Source organism: Cervus canadensis, chromosome 20 (genome assembly GCF_019320065.1).
Source record: "Cervus canadensis isolate Bull #8, Minnesota chromosome 20, ASM1932006v1, whole genome shotgun sequence".
Lineage (NCBI taxonomy): Eukaryota > Metazoa > Chordata > Mammalia > Artiodactyla > Cervidae > Cervus > Cervus canadensis.
In genome coordinates, this window is record NC_057405.1 from 7882270 (window position 1) to 7891324 (window position 9055).

At 35.6% G+C, this 9055-nt stretch overlaps 1 pseudogene; it reads right to left on the reverse strand.

Moving 5' to 3' along the window:
* Positions 1 to 3538: 3538 nt before the first annotated feature.
* On the reverse strand, positions 3539 to 4946 carry LOC122422534 (annotated as a pseudogene).
* Between the last annotated feature and the right edge of the window lie 4109 nt (positions 4947 to 9055).

Sequence of the window (9055 nt, forward strand, 5' to 3'; positions counted from 1 at the left end):
TAGTAGGGATCAAGAGAAATTAGATGATTTAATAAGAACCCATGTAGTGTCAATACATAACATGGCTATGACTTATTTTATTGGTGTTTGGCTAATCTGAATCATCATAATAAAATGATAGGTTAGGCTTTCTATTTTAAAACAGTGACTATATAAGTTACCTAGGAAAAGAAGGAACTTTTGGCAACTTATATATTTTTAACTTCTCTATCACTAGCTTATTAACCCATCAAAAATTTTTGAACAGATTTTATTTAATCATTTTACTTTACTAATTGTGTATATAGATTAATTTTAATTTCATTTTGAAATATATGAGGATGTTCATAGCTATTAGAGATAGATACCTATTTATAATTAGAATAATATTCAGAAATCAGGAATCATTTATTAACTATTGGGATTACCATATCACCTTACCTGCCTCCTGTGAAACCTATATGCAGGTCAAGAAGCAACAGAACAGAACATGGAACAGCATACTGGTTCAAAATTAGGAAAAGGGTGCATCAAGGCTGTACATTGTCACCCTGTTTATTTAATTTGGGCTTCCCTGGTAGTTCAGTCGGTAAACAATCTGCCTGCAATGCAAGAGACTCTGGTTCAATTTTTGGGTTGGGAAGATCTGCTGGAGAAGGGATAGGCTACCCACTCCCGTATTCTGGCGTGGAGAATTCCATGGACTGTATAGTCCATGGTTTCTCAAAGAGTTGGACACAACTGAGCAACTTTCACTTCACTCACTTATTTAATCTATATGCAGAGTACATCATGTGAAATCCCGGGCTGGTGAAGCACAAGGTGGAATCAATATTACCAGGAGAAACATCAATAATCTCAGATATGCAGATGATACCACCCTTATGGCAGGAAGTGAAGAGGAACTAGGTCCACTGACAAAGGTGAAAGGGGAGAGTGAAAAAGTTGGCTTAAAACTCAACATCCAAAAAACTAAGATCATGGCATCCCAGTCCCATCACTTCACGGCAAATAGATGGGGAAATGAAACAGACAGACTTTATTTTCTTGGGCTCCAAAATCACTGTGGAAAGTTACTGAAGCCATGATGTTAAAAGACACTTGCTCCTTGGAAGAAAAGCCATGACCAACCTAGACCACATATTAAAAAGCAGAGACATTATTTTGCTGACAAAGATCCATATAGTCAAAGCTATGGTTTTTCCAGCAGACATCTATGGATGTGAGAGTTGGACCATAAAGAAGGATGAGTGCCGAAGAACTGATGCTTTTGAACTGTGGTGTTGAGGAAAACTCTAGAGAATCCCTTGAACTGCAAGGAGATCTAACCAGTGAATCCTAAAGGAAATCAGTCCTGAATATTCATTGGAAGGACTGATGCTGAAGCTGAAGTTCCAATACCTTGGCTGCCTGATGCAAAAAGCCAAGTCATTAGAAAAGACTGATGCTGGGAAAGATAGAAGACAGGATGAGAAAGGGAAAACAGAGGACAAGATGGTTGGATGGCATTATCCACTCAATGGATATGAGTATGAGCAAGTTCCGGGAGATGGTAAAGGATAGGGAAGCCTGGTGTGCTGCAGTTCAAAGAGTCGAATATGACTAAGGAACTAAACCCCAACAAGACAGGTTAACGGTACATTGGCACAATCCAGCCTGCAGACTGAAACCTGATTTTTAACAAAAAGATTTGCTGGGATACAGCCATGCCCACTTGAGTACATCTTGTCTATGACTGCTTTCCCACAATGCCAGAGCTGAATCATTACAACAGAGACAATCCAACCTCCAAAACCTAAAATATTTACCTATCTGGCCCAAAACAAAAAGTTTTGCTTACCTCCACTCCAAATTCGTAAAGAATATTATCAAATAATATACTTCTCTATGAAATACTTTAAAATACTCCCTATATATTCTAAGCAATCCTAGAGATAATACATGTAATTACAGCATTTATTCAGTGTGAGGTCCAGGTATAAATCCCTATGTAAATCTGTGGTCCTTGAGGATTATATCTTGTTTTTATGTATTTTTCTTTTGTTCAGATTATGTTTTTTCTTTTTCTCTTATGAGTTTGCTGAAAAGAAAACTAACAGTTTCAACTATTTGTCACATTAAACAAAAGGTAAAGCACTTTAAGTACAAAAGAACATGATTCAATGGGGCCACTGTAAGTGTCACCCAGGAGAAAATGTATTTTATGGTAATATTTACAGCATGTTATTGTTTCATTTGAAAGAATAAATCCATTGGTTGTAGTTTCAAATGGAACTTGTTGGTTGAAACTTTGGTGCTGAATAACAGAACATAAAGTCCTTGTCTCCCAAGAGTTGCTTTGTTTTGGTCTGTGGTGTAATTTGTGCCAAACTAGAAGGTCTACGGTAGAAAACAAATCCATAATGTCTAGAAACTAAGATCTAGCCTAATAGGAACCCCTTCAGCAGTCACACACTAACACTGGCACTTAGCATACATCAGGCCTCAAGTGGAATTATTTATATAATAGCTATTATAACTGTATTATTTCCTCATGTCTTCAATTTCCTTATGTGTAAAAAGATAAGTCCAAACTAGGGCAGTTATTGGTAGCCCTATCTATATATTAGAATTTTCTATAAAGTTTTAAAATAACAGAAGTGCTTTGGACTTACTTGAAACCAACTAAATTTAAAAAAAAAAAAACAGTTTGGACAGGTTTAATGTGAGCTAGGGCGTATAATTATCAGTCTAAATTATAGATGATGTCCAATTTTTCAGAAGTGACACCAAATGTGTAGCACAGCTCCTCTGATTTCTACCTGAAAGGCTGAGAGTAAACAATGACAATAGTTAACCACTAAGAAAAGTCTAAGAGCTTGCCAACTATCTTTTGCCTTTGGTTTTAATATAAATAGACAAGAGGGTAGTGTACATATTATGGTTATATCAAATAGAACATTAAGGGCGAGGTTACATGGGCAATTTCACAGACATGTTTTCGCAGCAGAATGAGCGTGAATGGGTATTTTTTGTTTTGCTAGTTTTTACTCAACATTTAAACTCATTTTTATTTTTGAAAAATCCATTAAACTTCTCTTGCAAAAGCCACTAACACCAGATCTGAATTTCCCCATGTCAAGAGTTGTTAAAATCTGAACAGCAGCTGCTATTTTTCAGGAGGGACACAAACTGTCCAAATCAACAGTTTCTATCATTTGTTTTCTACCCTCATGACACTGCAGTGGAGTGTCAGAAGCCATCTATTGTTGTCCTTATTCGGATGCTCTTCTTATATTATGTTGATACAAAAGCAACTGGGGCTTCCCTGGTGGCTCAGACGGTAAAGCATCTGTCTGGATTTCTGGAGACCCAGTTTCAATACCCGAGTCAGGAAGATCCCTTGGAGAAGGGAATGGCTACCCACTCCAATATTCTTTGCCTGGAGAATTCCATGAACAGAGAACCTAGTGGGCTACAGTCCAGGGGATTGCAAAGTCACACACGACTGAGCAACTAACACTTTCACACTCTCACAAAAGTAACTGCAGCTTTCAACCACGAAATTTAAATCATTATAACTAGGCTCAAACATACCTTTATTAATCAAAATAGGAACCACTACAATCAAAACATTTTTGACAACAAGAAATAAGTTGGTTTATCCTTGTAGCATAAAAATCCATGCTTTGGGATTTGACAAATTCATGGAAAGCACTTTTTGCCTCCGGCTTGTTGTGAAAGCATTTTCCCTGTAAAAAGTTGCAGAGATAGATGCTTGAAGAAATGGTAGTTGGTTGGCAAAAGGCCAGGTGAATATGGCAGATCAGGCAAAACTTGGTAGCCCAATTCATTCAACTTGAAGCACAGGTTGTGTGCCATGCATTCGGGCATTGTCACGGAGAAGAACTGGGCCCTTTCTGTTGACCAATGCACTGCAGCTTTCTCTGCATCTCTTCGACTTGCTGAGCACACTTCTCAGATGTCATGATTTCACCAGGATTCAGACAGTCATAGTGGATCAGACAAGCAGACAGTGACCATGACCTTTTTTTAGTGCAAGTTTGGCTTTGGGAAGTACTTTGGAGCTTCTTCTTCTCGATCCAATCACTGAGCTGGTCATCCCACGTTGTTGTATAAAAAACACTTTTCATCTCACGTCACAATCTGATTGAGAAATTGTTGTTGCATAGAATAAGAGAAGACAACACTTCAAAAGGATAATTTTTGTTTTTGTTTTTATTTTTGGTAAGCTCATGAGGCACCCACTTATCAAGAGTTTTCATCTTTTCATTTTGCTTCAAATGACGAATGGCCATAGAATGTTTTATTCTGAGTTCTTCAACAACTTCGCGTGTAGTTGTAAGAGGATCAGCTTCCATGATGGCTCTCATTTGGTCACTGTCATCTTCTGAGAGCCAGTCACTATGCTCCTCATCGTCAAGGCTCCTGCTTTCTTTGCAAAACTTCTTGAACCACCACTATTCCTTCACTAGCACTTCTTGGGACAAATGTGTTGTTGATGTTGCAAGTCGTCTCTGCTGTTTAATGACCCATTTTTAACTTGAATTTAAAAACTGCTCAAATTTGCCTTTTGTCTAACAGTATTTCTATAGTCTAAAATAAATATAAAATAAACAGTAAGTAATAAGTCATTAGCAAAAACCCATAAAGAAATGTATATTAAAATTATGTATAACATAACCACATTTATTTAAGAATGTATTCCAATATCAAATGGTAAAGCTCAACACTATAAAACCACAAGTACTTTTGTACCAACCTAATAGTTTAGAAATAGCATCTGTACCTATGTCTCTGTCAAAAGAGGAAAAAGAACAGACCCATAGACTGTAGATTTAGACAAAAATGTGAATAAACATATTTATTTGTGACCTATCTTACTCCTGTACATTACTTACTAGTGTATGATAGGCATCTGAATTTGTGACCAGGTTCAGGGTGAAAAATGTATCCTTGTTCTTCATCTCTTGCTAAGATATTTTCTAATATTTCTTCCCTCTGACATTAACAGTTTTTCCTATTAACAAATTCAGAGATGTGATGCCCAACAAATATTTAAAACGGCAAACTCCAAGCTTTCTAAAGACTATGTGTATGCATGAATATATGAATGCCCTTGTTCATGTGCTGAGCATTTGAAACAAACCTTATAAATCACTATGGCTTTACTCAGGAATCTCATTCAGTACTAAAAATTAGTACTAATGTGTCACCCTTTAAATGATGTGGAAAATGAAGGTCCAAAGACAAGTAATTAGTTCAACTTCACAGTTCATGAAGTTATGAACTTGGGTCACTTGGTGTAGTACTGTGGGTCATGCTACTCACATCCTCTTTTTCTTTTTTTATTTTACTCACATCCTCTTAAATTCTGCTGCCTCAATAATTTAAGAAACTGTTTCACCAAGCTTAAACAGATGGAATAGTCTCAAAATTGATGTGCTACTGCTTAGCATCAGTATGTTTAAGTCCTCTTTACTCTAAACACCCATGTGATCACTATTATCTAGTTCAGTAGTTTCCTGGTTACTTTAAGAAAGCCAGGATCACTTTGGAAGTCTTGGGACTCATAGTCTGCCTTCAAACCTCAATGATACATTTCCCCTTCTTTTGAAACATTTAGCATGTGGTATTATATTATGTTCATAATTACTTTGTCCCTTTCACACAATTTTAAGAGTGAGTTTCTTGAGGCCATACTTTTACTGTTTTTATGCCTGCTATGGCTTTCACAGTGTCTTAAAAAGAACTGAATTTAATTGAATATTGAATTTGCTTACCAATAGTAGTTGATATGTGAGCTCTTCTAAAGGCTACTCAACAGTGTGAAACATTGAAAGCCTCACATATGAGTTGGTGGTGAGAGGACTTTCACTTATAAACTACAGACATCATGGACCCCATGCTTGTTTTGTTTCAGTTACTGTACATTTTTCCCAAACAGAAATGAGATTGCCTGAATTTCCCCAGGTACTACAGACTGACTGGACTTGATGGGACTCTAAATTTTCCAAGAATAAGCACCTAAGATTTGAGTTCAGTAACAGAATGAGAAGAAAAGTCTAGTTATTGACATAGTTTCCAATGGAACACATCATGTTTACTTTATATGCAGGCAATAAGCAATGGTGAATTTTAAAATTCAGTTATATCTCATTCTTTCATAGTCTACAGAATACACTTCTCAGCCTCCTATATTATGAAGTCTTTATCTGTTAGCATATTAGTTGGCTTTAGTCATCAAACTGCAAGAAAACAAATGAGTTTCTAGTTTAAGTCTTAAACTCCCTTCATAATACCAAAAGATCTGGGTCATTTATCTCCACACGAGGGATTTACCTTGCCCTACAGTTATAGAAATGGCATCTAAATCCTTCTCAAAAGATCCTTTGCAAGAATAAAGTAAAACAAATATTTGATGGAGGTCAGGGTAGGAGAAGACACTATTTGATTATCATTCTCTCTCTAGGTCATATCAGACTTCGAATTTTGGCTGCAGAATGTGTAACACAGCATGGCTCTGTGCTATGATCTCTAGCAATTTTCTAAACACTTGTAATCTGTTCATGAGAATCTTTTCCTGAGGCACAGAATTAAGAGTGCCTCATAAAGGGAAATGGTTGCAAGGTGGTGTCACTCTTATTTGACTCACTTCTAAACATTTGGTATTGTGGCCTATAGGAGTCTACCCTCTAGAGAGCATGCATTCGGGTTTGCTTTTATAATCTCACTTTAGATCCCTCAGGCTCTCTGCACGTTGGCAATCCCCTGTAACACAGTATCAGCGGGGGACAAAAAGAAGTAAAGAGGGTTGTATCTGACAGAGCTCCTTAAATAAGTTGTTCAATTGACAGGAGAGGTAAGAAGCCTTTCCAGAGTGATTAATTCGAATGATCTAAACTAGGTGATGTGGACTTTTAAAAGATTCTTGTTTCTTTTAACTTCCTGAAAAATAGTCAAAAATGAATTCTGAAGAAAGAAGTATTTTGTAAAAGTTTACACATGTGAATAACTTTTCCTAAAGGCCCTTGTTTCAAAATTAAGTACGCAGGAAAATATCCAGTGTGCTTGTTTTATCATACTGATTTCCTGCATCTGATTATAGGGATTCTGATTCTATAGTTCCTGGTCTTCAGTCTATGAAATTGGGTTTTTAACAAACCCTTCAAGTATTCATGATACAGATAACTTGGAGTTAGGAAATTTAAAAAGGAAATTTCAAGATGATGGAAATGTGGTCTCTGAGACTTTAACCTACTTACTTTTACATATAAACTTCCAGTCAGAGATTCAGATCAGATATTACATTAGCTAGAGAACCAGAATAATGTCTGTGAACATTCTTAGTGAAAACTAGAGGTCCTTGGTTGGAAGCTGCTTTGGAAAGTCACCTTCAAATAGTTAAGGGAAAATTGTATCAAAGTATTTGCTGTGTCTCTATTCATGATTGGTTCCATACACTATTTTCAAGCAAGTATAAACTTTTTCTTACTTCCTGTAAAAAATTTATCTGTTAAAGTGCTCTCTCAATCACACTTTAGGAGGCATGTCAACTTATCTATAATTTTTAAAACACCTAAATCACCCTTAGATTCAGGGGTTAGTGGTAAATCATATATATACATATATACATACACAGATATGCTCAAAACTAATGATATTCCTTTGAGAAAATTTAACATTTCTAAATATCCAGTAATTATGAATCTAGTTCCAGTGCTGAATGGTCTAAAGAATGTAATATATGCTCATATAATTTTAAAACAAAAATTCAATGATTTGGGATAAAAATTTAATGTTTTAAATATTCAGATTATCTTTTTTTTCTCATAAATGCTAGAATTAAAGTTAAAACATGTAAGATAAGGAGAGGCTGAACAATCAAATAATTTACTTGCTGTGATGACTTTTTAAACATGTCCACTTGGCTAGGCTAGAGTGCCTCTATTTAAACACATATTACTTAGAAATTGCTGAAAAGGGATTATTTTCCCTCATATAACTAAATAAATACTTTTATTATATATATTCCAGATACCTGATAAGCACCCTTATAAGATAAACCATACTTTTTCCTGTTAAGGTCCTCCTGATTGTGTATATATATATAGATATAGATATAGATATAGATATATTTGAGCATAAAGTCCCCACGTTCAGTACAGAGCAAGCATTAACATATGACAAAAGAAAGTTATAAAGAGACATACAGGGACCGTATCCGTGTAGTCAGGGGTAGAAAACTGTTAGTCACTCAAGTTCAAAATTTTTTAAGCAATGTTAAAAAAAAAAAAAACAACTTGGAAATGACATATAGAGTAGGATTTAGAAGGTATTCCTTATTAAAATAAAGTTCAAGGCATAATACTTTAATGCATATACACACACACACACACAGGGGTATAATTGCTGCACAATGTGCATATTAGAGAAAGGAGGGATTTTGCCAATGAGAAATGGTATTATACCCTATTTTGAAACTTAAAACTCTACTTCCTAGTAATATCTAAAATGGCCTCATAAACATTTAACACTTACATGCCCATCAAAATGCAGAGATCCCAAAAGGAATCATAAATAATGTTTTCCAACTACAATGTGGCAAACAAATATTTTTATTACCAGAACAATCATCGCAAATAAAACCGTTACTGCAATACAAGCTCAACAAAAGGACCTTAATTTGCTGGCAGCTATATTGCTAAACAATAAAATTCCTTTAGTTTATTTACTAGCAGAACAATGTGGCATTTACTTGGTAGCTAACACCTTTAGCTGTACCAGAATAAATGTTTCATGACAAGCCAAAAACAGGTCAAATGCTTATAGTTCCATAAAAGTAAGGAAGTGTTTACACACAGACACACACATAATATACCCATATACACAAACACACACACTCTCACACACAAACAGCAATAAAACAAAGTATAGGGGCATATGTACAAAGGATAAAAGAGACCAGGAGCCATCCTGAAAGAGCACCCACTAGTCAGATGGAATGATGATGGATAAGGGCAGCACAGTAAGTAACGTAAGTATAAGCTTATAACAGAGAGAGTCAAATAAGTAA